Genomic DNA, 15,557 nt, shown 5'->3' on the forward strand with positions numbered 1-15,557 from the left:
GTTAAAGAATAACAAGATCAAAATAAGATGCGACATATGGACAAGTTAAAAAAGGAAATATTAGAGAAAGAAATTTGACAATATGTTGCTTATGGAGAAGCATTATTTATGGCAACTATTTCCACTAATTTATCAATGGTCAATTTTAACTATTTTTTTAAATAGTTAAGTGAATTGTATTAAACTAAGATTTAAATCATGATTAAAGTATAATTCTAAGAAAACAAATTTTAGAAACAGTCACTTAATAAATGTATGCAAAGGGTTATAAGAAAGAACTTCCTATTCCTGAGAGCTGTTATACTAGATTGGTTTGCTTAAGGAAGCAGTGGAATCTATTTTTTTGAAGATGCTTACAAACAGAAGGCATACATTATCAGCGGTTTAGAAAGGTTAGGTGTGTCTCTACCAGAAGGCAGCCAGCGGATAACCACTTTGGGTTCTATAAAGCCCAGTGACTGCATAATAATGCTATTATTATAACTATGAGGCAAAGGCAACACAGCTGCGCTTTCTTTTCTTTGGTGATCAGGATTTGCTGTCCAAAAAGTTGCAGAATAATTTGAATGTAATTAGATGAAATTTTCCCCAACAGAAAAGCAAGAATTAATTTTGACTTCAGTTACTGAAAGAAAACTCAGAAGCTCTACACTGGGTTTTTTAAACATTTACGTTCTCCTTTAGTTAGAAAGCGTTCCGCTATGTACTACTTAAAAAGCAGGCTTGTTTGCTGGATGACCTTAGGCCTATGAGTTGAATTAACATTAAATAAAAAATTCTGAGCAAATCTGTAGTTTCTTTGTTTATACAAAATGCTTTGCAAGATTCAATTTTAGTGAATTCTACTTAAATTTTTATGAGTTTACTTTGTTTCATTTTATATTCATCGACTTAAGTCTTTATTTTTCATGATGGTGGAGAAGGCAGTGTCCTTATATTTATAATTTTTTTCTTTAAAATACAGTCAGTTTCTCTCCAGGCAAATTTTCCCTTTAAAGGGTAAAGTAATTAATTCCAATTTAGAAGGTGGCACTCTGGTCCATATTCCTTGACTGGCTGTTTTTCCAGGAAAAGAGCAGCTGTGAAAGTAACTAAAAATTCAATGGGATCTTTTGATGTAGAATTCTCACAAAATGTAAAGCTGTGAGGGATGTAAAAGGATGACTTCCCAAGATTTTGGAACACTTTAGGATAGTTGTTAAAAATAAGACAGAAAAAAAAAAAGCAGGAATTAAAACAAATAAAATCATAAATGGTATAGACAATTTAAAAATAAATAGAAAATGATTCTAACTTCCCAAACTATTTAGTATTTGTAGCTAGATGATATGTGTGTCCAAGATAGATACAAAGAGCCCTGTTTTCAAACATGGTACTTAATTTCTGTTATTTAAAATTTTATTCTGCATTTAGGGATGTAATGTGTCTCTGTACCATATAATACTCCAGGTAAGGGCAAAAGCAGCTTAGCTTAATGTAATTTTTGACTTGCAACAATGCCCAGAAAAAAAAAGGGAGAAATAGTTTATATAAATTACTATATTAAAGAACACGTAGTTTTTTCATTAAAACATAATTCTACTTGTTTCTATGTACTTAGAAATAGAAAACTCATAGCACAAATATTTCATTGCTTGCCTGCAAAAAATTGTTGACATCCTCTGTGGCCATCTGCCAATGTGGTCATTCCTTTCTATTTGATGGAATTAGAGAAGTCTCAGGATTCTATGGGTTGATGAAGGAAATATTCTGTGCTCTTGGCTGTGGTATTTATTTCCTTGGTCCTGTTAAAAAGGAAATAAGGGCAAATTCACCAATTTTGAACAGATAGCAGTTATTCTATACTTTCTTAGACTCATATTTAAGGATATTTTGAGACTTTTTACAACGTTTCATTAAGAATCATAGAATTTTAGTCTTACATACAGGACTTGCTAAATTTATGAGTACAGGTAAGAAAGAGCTACATCAACCAGATAATTCAATCCCCATTATTTTACACTATAGGAAGCTGAGCTCCAGAGAGGTTAACTCAACTGATGTTACAACCAATTAGTGGCAGAGCCAGCACAAGAAACCAGTTCTTATTGCTGCAAGTTCAGGGCTCTTTCCTCCAGCTGTCTCCTAGCAGGTAGAAGAGAAGAATCTTTGGAAGATGGTAGGAGATTGGGAAGAGCATTATCATGCCCAAGCTAATTTCTCAGCTGCAATGTTTAGAGAAAAATCTAGAACAAGAAACACGATAGTTTATTTTTTAGATGACTAATTGAAAGCATAGACTTGCTCAGTGGATATCTAAGAGAGATTATTTAATTAAACTATGATTAAGATATATTGTAGTATTTATTAAAAATGACCAATTATTAAATTTCTGAATTTCATCCAGTCATGATCATTTATTTTTTCCAGTCCCCACTACTGCAAAAATCTATTATCTACAGTGCAAAAGAGTGATATTTTTATTATCCACAGAGCAACAGAGTGATATTTTTAAAAAAAGAAAATTGGATTTTAGACACAGCTTTGGTCAAAACCCTTCAAAGATACCCCATAACATTTAAGGTAATATCCAATGGTCTTATCTGGCCTTAGACGATTGGGCCCCTGGTTACCTCCGACAGCCTATCCAGTCACACTTTCCTTGACAGGTATTCTACAGCCCTGCGGCCTTCCTGTTCTTCCTCAATATGCTAAGCACACTTTTGGTTCAGGACCCTAACCTTTGTCTTCTGTCAGACTGGGACCTTTCCCCCAGATAGCCACATGTCTGTTCCCACCGACTGCAACACTTTCTTTTCCCTTGAGAGCTCCATTGCGGGTTTCAGAATATGCTCCAATTGTCACCTCCCAGAGAGGTCTTCTCTCACTATTCCAGCTAAATAACTCCTCCTCCGCCCCCACCCCTCCCAAACACACACACTCGCCCTTTTACCTACTGGCCCTCATACCCCTATCTGCTTCATTTCTATTCATAGGATTTACAATTTCTATATATTATGCAGCTCAACACAATCCCTATGGGAGCCAGATGTGTTTTGGAATTAAGTATTATTTGAGTTTTTAAAGGTAATATGGTAAATATACTATAATTGTATAACAAGCATCCAACCCCTGCCCCCCAATATGAGCAATCTAGGATGGCACTCTGAAATAAAATATGTCAATATCTCTACAGCAAAACATGCATTCTAAGTGATAATTAAGAAGAAATAAATAGCCTCATAGTTTTACTACTAAAGGAGTTAAGATTAGGTCAGGTTTTATCACTCTACGAGTGGCAAAAACTATCAGTTTCAGAGCTTTTTGATTTTGGAATTGCAGATAAGGGACTGTGGAATATACCGCATATTAATTTATTTCTTTATTGCCTGTCTCCCCTATATAATGCATGCTCATAAGACCAGAGGTTTTTTTGTTTTGCTGCTGTATGCCCAGTGCCTAACAGATAATAAATACTCAATAAACAGTTAAATGGAAAAGTGAAAGCTTCTGTAGGATTGTTTTTGTTTTCTTTTTTGTTTACATTATATGTAAATACTATGCTATAATAATATAATTTTTCTCAATTAAAGGAATAGTTTGTAGGGCATGTATCTGAAGCCACGTAAGACTGGCTCAAGGGTCCACATTGAGCCCCTATGCTATGTTGCCACTGTGTTATACTGGCTGGATGATTTCATGTTAAGCCATTTATTATTAATATAGCAGTGGGTGATCTGGAACATATTAAAATTCATTAATTGTAAATGTAGTCTATCTAAATGTGAATGGACAAAGATGTCCTACAGCTTCGAGTGAAATGTTTCATCTTGAGACATTAACAAATATAAAATAAATGTACTCTTTTCTGGTGTCAGATTATTAAGATTACACCTCTCCTGAGGTGGCTTTCCAGCTTACCCTAATACCAAACAGTGGCCCTCAGTGACGACAGTTATACTACGTGATTCTACCTCTGACTTTGGCAGACCAATACCAGCATGCGTCTGTGATCCAAGGTGGATCAACCCGGCTTCTCTTTTAGTATTTTGAAATTTGGACACATGACTGGGAGCCCTCATCAGTGGCTCTACTCTGGAGAAAGCTGAACTCCCCAGAGCTACCCTTGTTCCTATCCTTCCCACCTGTCAATCCCACGAGATACTTCAGCATCTTCCCAGACAAATGTCTTTTTTGAATAAGCTTGCCAAAATCTGTTTTTTCTTGTTGTAAGTAAAAGAAATTTAACCAAATAGGCTTTAAAAAGTCCACTGTTTTTTATATATAATTTCAAAGTGCAAAGGAAGGATTTCTTAAAAAGATCATATAAGGCTTGCATTTGTTTTTTTATCCTATTAAAGTAGTCTTACAACTTATAGTTATGGATTCTGTGTTTTCTGATACTAGTTAAAAATTCTTCCATATTTTAAAAACCAGGGTCCACAAACCCTAAAGGATTTGTGGATAGAACTGTATTTTAGTACACCTGCATAAAGTACATTTCCTTTGCAATCTTATGTATTTAAAAACATTTTATTTATAATGAGCTTTCTATATTCTGCTTGATAATGAAAAGCAAGTGAACATATGGGATTATTTATGTCACTGATTCACTCAGAACTATTTATGAAACCCAAATATTCCAGACATTGTTTTGGGTACTGGGAATAGAGCAGGGACAAAACAGGCAAAGTCTCTACCTTCATAGAAGACTGATGAAAAATACATGGACTAGAATTTGAAAATGTCATTGTATTATTAATAATGGACTTTGTACATCTATACAGAGAAGGGAGATAAGTGTAGTTTTAAAGTATGGGTCAGCTGAGTGGCTCATTGGTTAAGAGTTGGCTTGGGAGCGCGAGCTCTGAGTAGCAGGGCCACTAGCTCGGAGCCTACATGGACCAGTGACACTGCGCCCTCTACAGCTAAGATGGTGAACAACAGCTCGACCTGGAGCTGGGCTGTGGTGAGTCACCGGTGATGGTGTAGGCTGTAGTGGATCTGCAGTGGGCTGCAGTGGGCTGCTGTGAGCCTCCGTGAGCAGCCGTCCAATGGCTGGTGAGCAACTGCCTCACCCGGGAAGAGCGCAATGATGGTGCCAACTTGGGCCAGTGAAGCAACGTCCTCCACAACTAGACTGAAGAACAAAATGACAGCAACTTGTCTGTCTCCCTTCCCCGATTCTCAATGCTATTCCCTCCCCCAGTTCCCCAATAAAACCTTTAAAAAAAGAAATGCCTAGAGAAAGTTTATGTGCAAACTTTAATCCATACTTAATCCAAACCTAATCCATACCTGAGGGATATATCGGCACATATAGGGAGGCCTGCCAGAAGTCACATGTGAGAGTAAATAATAAAGTGCAACCATCACCACAATGGCAATGTTTATGCTACACTTTTTACTTTACCAGTGATTTCGTATCTATTATTACAATATTCCTCTTAATACTTCTTCCAGATGAGCAGGAGAGAAAATGGAGCCTTGGAGGTTTGAGAAACTTGGCTATTTTGAGTCGTGGTAGAACCAGGTACAGCCTGGTTTCCATTTCCCAGTTTTATTTCCATGATACCACGCTACATCACCTAACAAAGGACAATTAGTTTCATAGCAGGCAGGGCGAAACTGTCTTTTTATTTACTTCTGTGAGTTATGTGCAAAGTGGGACAAAGCAGCAACATGACTGGGGTCACAAAGAAGCTGCTGGTAACAAATGGAACATCTTTTGTCAGCAGGCATAAGCGCAAATCAGTTAAGAATTTTGGGATGATGTCATAGAATTGGTAGCGGAGTTTAGGAATGTAGTATTAAAGCGGATTTCCCCAACCAGTGGATTTAACCATCTATAGCAGGGGTTGGCAATCCTCAGCCAGCAGAACAAATCTGATCTACCACCTATTTTTGTATGGCACCTCAGTTACGAATGGTATTTACATTTCTAAATGGTTCAAAAAGCATTACAAAATTATGGCAACTGAAAATTATCTGAAATTCAAATTTCAGTGTCCACACATAAAGCTGGAACACAGCAATGCTCATTTGTTCACTATGACTACTCTCACACCTCAACAGCAGAGATGAATATTTCCTGCTGGCCAGGGAAGCCTAAAATATCTCCTATTTGGGTTTCTACAAAGATTGATGATTCTTGATCTAGAACGTCAAAGTTTTCCAAGGAGTTCACAATGTTAAAGGCAACAATGACATCGGTTTAAACATGGAATTAAAAAATTTAATAACAGCATAGTTATTTAGATATTTCTTCCCCTTAAAATGGAATGATTTGAGAGCACCCAAGGCATATGAATGAAGAACTTATCTCAGGGGCCTGAGAAGCATGCTTTATCTCAGCCACTCAGGCAGCTGATCGCTTAAATTACCTCTCTGGCACCATGGTGTTTGTGATTATTACAGAAGTTTAAACTTCTTAAGTATCAGTCCTACATTTTGGAATTTATTGTCACATAGATTGCTGTTCAAAGACAGCAAGCACAAAGAAACTTTTGGTGACATATAATAAAAAAATACTATGAAGACTGTAAATTTGCCTTAACGAAATCCTCATCAAATCTGTAAGTTGCATTTATCTAATCAAAAGGAGCCCCTAGGGGTCTCAAATATTTTAAAAGTCAGTATTAAAAAGCATATGACGATCACATTAAAAATTTTCTTAAGCAAAATGTTCTTTTAGAAATTAAAACCAGCTGATTTTGACAGCATACAATATAAAGAACTCCAAAAGATAAGATCATAAAAGCAGTTTTGAACCTACATTTGATGTTGTAACTTAGTTTTCAATATATATTTACTCATTTGGCCTCAAGTCAAATAGTATTTAAAATATTGTTAAAATTTTATGTTTACTGTTGTCAAATCACTACTCCCTCCACCCTGATTTAAACAACAGGTTATTTACTAAAAGTGAAAAAAAAGCTTACATGTCTTTATTACACAGAATAAATGTTAGATTATATTTAAAATAAACTTTATGATCCAATTTTTTCCCCCTTTGTAACTCACTCATTCTTTCAAGACAGTTTCAATACATATATATAGTTCTAGTTTTTCTCTTTGATATGGTTACTCTAAAACAAGATAGTCTGCCATCTGGAAGCCAAAGTGTACCTTTAGTAAGAAAAAAACTTTAAATATTGTCTCTTACTAGTGTTTCTATCTTGACATTTTTTTCATTTATTCCTTAGGAATATGTCTAAACCTTATATTGGAGCATTGTTTATTCCCATATCTTTCATCTTCTCTTGCATCATTTTAATTCTTTAACTTTTTCCCTGAAATCTGAGAGAATTTCTAATTTTTTTTCCTTCTACTTCACTAAGATGATTTCCTGGGGGTCAATTCTGTTTTTACCAACAAGAGTTGAGAATGTTAATTTATGTCTCTAACTTTAATTTTCTTCAGTCATCTTTAACCTTATTCATCTCATTGTCTTTACATTTACCTTGGTGTTTTTTTATTCTACCTTTTCTTCCCTATGGATGCCTGCTTCTGTCTCAAATAGCCATGTCTTCTTGTCAATTCTCATGATCACAAACAGTTTTCTAAATACTTACGTTTTTGTAATTGATATTTAGAGACAAGTTATTTCTCTGAATGTTTACTATAGAGGTCCAATTATCCTTGACATACAATCTTATTTCATAGACTTTGTTTTGTGATCCAATTTTTAACAATAGTTTCCCAACATTTTTGCAACTCAAAAACAATAAAATCCTTTCTGAAAATTTTAAGGTTTACCTATTAAAAATTTTTTGAGAAACACTATTCCAAAGAATAGAAAAAAATAAGTGTTAATATTTATTCATTCTATTCATTCATTCATTCATTCATTCATCCATCCATCCATCCATTCATTCTTCCTTTAGCAAACAGGTAAGTACACACTCTTTGGCAGCCACTGTAGGAAAAAAGCCAAGGGATAAATGACAGTTCTTGCTTTCAAGGTGCTTACAGGCCAGTGGCTGGAAAAGAGGCAAATTTACAGATAGTTAAAATACAGTTTGATAACTTCCTTAATAAATGTAAAGTAAGCTGTTCATACATGTAAAGAAGCTGCCACATTGTAATCGAGAACAAAAATGAACACAGTTCCTGGTTGTGAGAACCGAAAAGAGAATAAATGAGAGAAATGAATAACGTAGAATCCCCTGGGCATAATGACCAATTTTATGAGAGAGGACAAATGTTTAATATTATTTTTACTAAGGATGCCCTGTGTTTAGAGATATAAGGAGAAGGTAGGCAGGGCCTAGTGAATGCTTACCTAGAAAAAAGGATAAACTGAATATTCTCCTCTACAGATGACTGAATTCTCCTTCCTCTTAATTTCCAGATTATTATACACAATCCCTCATAGAAAACTTTTGAGAGCCAGATGTGTTTTGGATATATGAGCTTTTGAAAGTTGCTAAAAGTAAGTTTAAATCCTTATACCTATTATACAAATATACAAAAAATTTTTGAAATACAAGTTTTTAATGTCTAAAACATAAGTCAAAGACTACTCTGTACCAAACAATAATTTCAGGCTTTTTTGTTGCTGAAGATTGATAACCAATATTAAAAGAATGGATTCTTATGAATTGATGAATAGACACACAAAATGCAGGATAGCCATACAATGGAATATTATTTGGCCATAAAAATGAATGAAATTCTGACACATGCTACAACATGGATGAACCTTGAAAACATAATGCTAAGTAAAAGAAGCCAGACACAAAAAGCTACCTATTGTATGATTACATGCATATGAAATTTCCAGAGTAGGCAAAGCCATGGAGACAGAAAGATTAGTGGTGTCAGAGGCTGAGAGTAGAGGGAAATGTAGAGTGACTGATAAAGGGTATAGGATTTCCTTTTGGGGTGATGAAAATGTTTAGAATAAGTGGTGACTGATGTACAACAATGTGAATATACTAAAAAGCATTAAGTTGTACAATTAAAATTGTGAACATTATAGCATATGAATTATATCTCAATAAAGCTGTCATCAAATTTTTTTCTATAAAAAAGAACAGACTCATTTTACCAGAGAACCTTCAATTTCTAAAGTATTTAAAATAAATGGCTAGATGAATCATACCAGGAAAACACTGCTGTTTGTGACTGAATAACCACATTGATTTTATAAGATCTACCTAAATAGTGACAGAATTCTTCAGATGTTTCAAATTTAAAATTCTGCGCACACACACAAAAATATAAACATGGAACACATATAATTAGTATAGATAAGTAAAGAAACAGAAAAAGCATCAAATAATAGAATAAGCCTGGATTAGACTGTCATATGTTCTCATTTCAAAGATATAACAAAAAGTAAAATTTTCAATTCAATGCTGAAAATAGTCATAAAGAGCAAATCTGGCATTTTTTTTCTCTCTGAACTCAAATTCTGAATTCTGTTTATTCCAAATTAAGTTAGGGGATGTTTATAAACCAATGAAAACCACTATAAAAGGATCAATGTAAACAATAGCTTTTGGAAACTAGAGAAACTTTAAAACTGAAGATTCAAATAGAAGACTGAAAGAATGAAGAAACGAGAAACTTTAAGTTTTAACATGTAACAGATGAATTATAGAGAAAAAGGAAACAAGAAAAGAGACAAAAAAGTCCATGAAAGTCTATGTTCATTCATTTGGGCCCCAGGCTGCTGTTCCAGCAGGCTTGAGCTGAAGATATTACTCACTAAAATACATAAATTGGCTTGATTCAGGTATTAAGATCTGCTGAGTGACCCTTTCCGTTGGTAGATCACAGCTAGCGGGTAAAGGGAGAAATTTACTTGAGAATATTGGGAAAATCTACACTGAATTTAAAACTGCATACTCTATATCTATATCTGTGTCTCTATCTGCATCTATATCTCTATCTTTATACCTATATCTACATCGATATCTATATACATATAAATATATTTTAAACTATCTGAAAACAGAATTATTAGAGTATAAATAATAAAACATAGATTTTAAGTTTTACATACATATACAACCGAAAATTTATAAGAATAAAAAAACAGTATATATGTAGCAAGAAACCAATCCTTTCTGTACTATTTATGGAAAATAATCTGTAACAGGATAAAATTCTTACCAACTGTTATTTAGTTATCGAAATTTTTTTTTGTAATTTGTGTTTATTCTCATTGAACAATGTAAGTAAAATAAAGGAACTTTGATTTACAAATATGACATAACAATATAATTACTAGATTCAAGGATATGACCATCAACTAAATTCAAGACCTCCCAATACTTACCCTCCCAAGATCCCCTCCTAATATGTGGTAAATCACAACAACAATATTATAAATTCTTTTTCGTTGGTTTGGCCTTTTAAGATCATAATATACATTTAATATTATTAAAAAGTTAAATATAAAGTATGAAATATAATTTGATCCAGGTATTTGGCCAAATGTGGATTTCCAATCGTTTTATAAAGCCAGCTATCTCTTGAATAGTCTGTGTAAAATAATGTGATATATTTGAAGTATAAGAAAAAAGAAATTCAGCAGTCTTTCATAAATGGTATACTCTTAAGACTAGAAGTAGAAAGGGTACATATATGTGAAGATAATTTACCAGTAGCAACTTATTTGTATGAAAATCAATCTATAGGTCTCATTTAGAATGAAGAAATTGGCTAATGCTTGCAGCTAGAAATAAGTAGTTTTATGGCTTTACTTATCTTTTTGAAATGAAAATGATATTATAAGATGCCATGATCAAATAGTATTTATTAACCTTCTTAAATAAAGTCTATATTAGAATATTAGTTGGAACTGAAAAGCAATGAAAAACTAATGCCTTCCTTCAACATATAGTTTTTATTTCATATTTTTATTACTAAGTAACATATGAAACTAAAACTCTCAAACAACACAAGAATATATATAATAAACATGTGTAACAAATTCAGCTATATGGACTACTATGTCAACATAATCGGTTTTAGAATTTAATTTAAAAAGTATGTATTCATGGAAAAATCAACTGCAGAAAGTACAATATATTATACCAATATCATTGAAAAGACAGAAGTAATAATAAGAGTTAAAAATCATATTAGGATTTGGAAAAATTTTATTTTAAATATAAACATGTTGAATAAATACCATCCGGAAACAACTGAAGATACTTAAGTAAAATTTAATTTGCTTCAAATAAATTTTTTATTATAAAAATAGAACAGTGGCACTTGGTGACACTATTTCTATTAACTTAATAATTCACAGGGGCGGCCAAGTAGCTCAGTTGGTTGAGAGTTGGCTTAAGAGTATGGGCTCTGAGCAACGGGGCCGCAGGTTCAATTCCCCCATGGGCCAGTGACACTCTGCCCAAGCTGAGCTGTCACTGAGCTGCCAACAGGTGGCAGGATGGTTCAGCTGGTGTAACAACAAGATTGCCTGTTTGATGGTAGGCTACGCCCATCTATAATTAAGACTGAACGTGGCACCTTGAGCTGAGCTACCGCCTGAATGACTCAGTGGATAGGGTGTGCGCTCTTAACAATAAGGGTTCGACTCCCACATGGGATGGTGGCTACATCCACCCGCAACTATGATTGAACACGGCACCTTGAGCTTAGAGGCCATGAGCTGCTGACGGGCAGCCAGATGGTGACTGGCGCCCTCCACAACGAAGACTGAAGAACAACAACTTGGCTCGTCCCCTTCCCTAATTCCCCAACACTGTTCCCCCTCCCCCAATTCCCCAATTAAATCTTAAAAAAAAATAAAGATAATTCACAGAATATTTGTTTTATTATTAAAAGTTTAGTTTTAAGTTTTCTAAGAAAAATAAGTAATTAAAAAGAAAATTTGGGGAATACAAGAGTGTACAAAAGTAACCAACAGGCAAAAAGAATCTGTAACTAATTGTAATAGTCAAGTGATATCTACAGGCAACTTTTAAAAATAAAAGAATAACAGAAAAATAAAAATGTATAACAAGAATTAGGTATGTAGCAAGATCACAAAATTGTTTCCTGCCATACATTTCACCGAGAAGAAATGAAGAGTCTTATAATTTAAGGTTATTAAAGTAGTTATCTAGGTGAAGCAAAAATACAGTACTGTGTCCTTATTTCATGTCTTCACAATTATGATATGCAAGCTACATAAAATCAATTGATTAGTTAAGTAATGTGGAATAAAGAAAGAAAAGTTCTAGTAAACATAATTGTCCATTGCAGAATATTTTCAAGTCCTATACATAGGAACTAAAGTATAACTAGATAATATAAACAGATTTGTACAATTAGCAAGAAGCCCAGACAACTAAAGTATATACAGTATGTATTTTCATCCAACATCACCCTTCCTTCTGGTTTGCTCTTCTGTTGCCTTTCTCAATCTCCAAACCCGCCTCATATTTTAAGACCCAAATTTTCCATAAAGTCCATCCTAACAAACCACTTGGATTCATAGTAGTCTCTTCTTTCTCTGGATTGGTGGTTAAAAATCATGAGACAGAGCAAAAAGCCAACTGATTTTTTTCTCCTATCACAGAGATATACCACGCTAATTTATTTTTAAAGTCTTTTTTTATTTATTAAAGTAATTCATGATCAAGGTAAAATTCAAAGAGCATAGACAGTGAAACATGTGAAGCAAAAACCCTATCTCTTCTCTCCACAGATATACATCATCAATAATTTCTTGCATGTCTTGTTCTATAAATTTTATACACCTGCCTTAGAAACACTTGGGGACAAATGTATTTAGGAATTTGGAGATTTTCAAATTTAGAAAGATAATCGATGCATTTACTGCATTTTATCTAAACCAGCCAATGGTGTCGAGGCAGCAGCTCATGATCAAATACACTAATTCTTCTATAATAACTACTCACACTTTGATTTAAACATAGAACATAAAATAACTTTGAATATTCATAATAAGTAGCTTTTATTTTTTTCCTCAGAGGATGTCTTTCCCTCAGCTTTACTGAGATATAATTGACATATAACATTGATAAATTTAAGGTGTATGTGATTTGATACATGCTGATACTGCAAAACTATTACCACAATAAGATTAACACATTTGTCATCTCACCTAATTACAATTTTTTTCCTGGTGGGGTGAGAACATTTAAGATCTACTCTTTTAGTAACTTTTAAGTATATAATATAGTATTGTTAACAATAGGCACCATGCTGAATATTAAATCCCGAGAACTGATTCATCTTGTAACTGGAAATTTATATCCTTTGGCCAAAATCTCCCCTTCCCCCCCACTTCCCAGCCTCTGGCAACTACCATTCTGTTCTGTTTCTGTGAGTTTGGCTTTATTGTTTTAGATTCCATAAGTAAATGAGATCACACAGTATTTGTCTTTCTCTGTCTGACTTGTTCTGCTTAGTGTAATACCCTCTGGGTCCATCCATGTTGTCACATATGGCAGGATTACCTTTTTATGACTGGATAATATTCATGCATATACATATGTAAATGTACACATATATTATATATGTATATGTAAATTTTTCTTTATCCAATCATCCATCGATGGACACTTAGGTTGTTTTCATGTCAATGCTATAGTGAATAATGTTGCAGTGAGCATGGGGGTGCAGGTATCGCTTCAAGGCAGTGATTCCATTTCCTTCTGATATGTTCCCAGAAGTGGGATATATATGCAGACACGGGACCACATGGTAGTTCTATTTTTAATTTTCTGAGGACCCTCCATACTGTTTTCCATAGTGACTGTACCAATTTACATTGCTACTGACAGTGCACAGGGTTCCCTTTTCTCCATATCCCCACCAGCACTTATCGCTTGTCTTTTTGACAATAGCCTTTCTTACAGGTGTGAGGTGGTGTCTTGTAGCTTTGACTTGCATTTCCCTGGTAATTGGTGATGCTGAGAACCTTTTCCTGTACTGGTGGGCCACCTGCACATGTCCTGTTTGGAAAAATGTCTATTCAAGTCCTCTGCTTATATTTTAATCAGATTGTTTTTTGGCTATTGAGCTTTATGAGTTCTTTATACTTTTTGGATATTAACCCCTTATCTGATATGTGGTCATAAATAGCTTTTAAATTCACAATGAAATTAAGTGGGACCTTAATGTTTTTAGGTCAGTTAGGTTTTGCCACCAAAATGTATCAAAGGAAAAAGAAACTTTCGGATTTCATAGCCTTTTGCCTTTTAGAACTGCAATTATAGACCTGCACTAACTCTGCCCTGCAAACACAATATATTACCTTAAACAGTAATACCTTGGTTTGCAAGCATAAATTCATTCTGGAAACAAACTTCTCGTATTGCAAGACATCGCTCGTTTACCACATTAAAATGTATTCGAAATGTTTGCTCGTCTTGCTGAACATTTGCAAACCACATTACTTGCAATCCAAGGTCTTACTGTACTTATAATGATAAATTGTATCCTTTTATTCATTCATGTGCTTCATTATGAATGAAACACAATCTTGTTCTCAGTCAGTGTTGAATGGCTAAACTCTATGAGAACACTATATATTTACTCTCACTAAATACAGGTAGTAAGTTAGTACCCATACGTAAAAAGTCTCACTATTGAGTTGTTTCTGGATTTGTGTATATTTCCTAGAAGCAGAATTACAGAGAATTCAGATAGTGGGTCAAGTGAAGATGCCTTATCAGATGGCATGTGGTGTATTCTCTCAATATCTTTAACTATTGATTCCAACATCACGCCTTGCATTGCTTACAGATGTATCCCACATCCTCCTTTGCTACTGATTATTGATTATTAATTATTCATGTATTTTATATATGTTTGATCCATCCTTTGATATTTCCCTTTTTTTATTTGCAACTTTTTTATGTTCTCTTATCAGCTGTGTTCACTAGATGCTCAATCTGGCTGATAATTCATCTAACTCTTCTGATATTTCATAAGCATTTGTTTCATGGTTTCATATAGTTCTTATACACTAAAATTTTTAAGCATTTTAAATAAACAAATGCTCAGAAATACATACAATTCATATAAAGCTTTATATATACCCTATTAGTTCATAATAAGTTCCATGTTTATTTTTTTTAAAACCACACAATCTAAGCCAAATTTTAAAAAGATGAAATAAGTACTCTGAAATGCATTCCTGCCTTTAAAATGGTCATTACTTGAATGTTACCTCAATTTTATAGCTGAGATCTATCTTATATTTGCCACCTGCTTTATAATAGAAATAACAGGCAGAGTTTACTCAGGATGATTGGATGCATATTTATTGTCTAGTGTGATCATACGAAAACCATTCTCAGCTAAAACTTGGGGAAACAGATCTAAGTTTTGTATATATATCAATAGTAATAAGCATACAAGTATGTATCTCCTTTTAAAAAATTATTCAAATGAGAATATTTTGCGTATAATGTCCTGTTACTCACTTTTTATTTAACAAGTAAGTACATCTTTTTATAATACCACAGAGATCTATTTCTTTAGATCAAATGAGGTCTACATCATGCAGCTGAATGTAGCTGGAGAAAAACCCATAACCACACTGATTGGTCTCACTTTTATCAGATTTTTTTTTTTTTTTTTTT

At 33.8% G+C, this 15,557-nt stretch overlaps 1 long non-coding RNA gene across 1 annotated transcript in view; it reads right to left on the reverse strand.

Moving 5' to 3' along the window:
- Positions 1-1,644: 1,644 nt before the first annotated feature.
- The window catches only part of LOC109389000 (uncharacterized), a 191,777-nt gene continuing 177,864 nt past the window's right edge, over positions 1,645-15,557 (reverse strand). The window contains exon 3 of the long non-coding RNA XR_002125307.1: positions 1,645-1,784. This is a non-coding gene — a long non-coding RNA (uncharacterized LOC109389000). The remainder of the gene's footprint in view (positions 1,785-15,557) is intronic.

The sequence above is a fragment of the Hipposideros armiger genome, unplaced genomic scaffold (genome assembly GCF_001890085.2).
Source record: "Hipposideros armiger isolate ML-2016 unplaced genomic scaffold, ASM189008v1 scaffold_215, whole genome shotgun sequence".
NCBI lineage: Eukaryota > Metazoa > Chordata > Mammalia > Chiroptera > Hipposideridae > Hipposideros > Hipposideros armiger.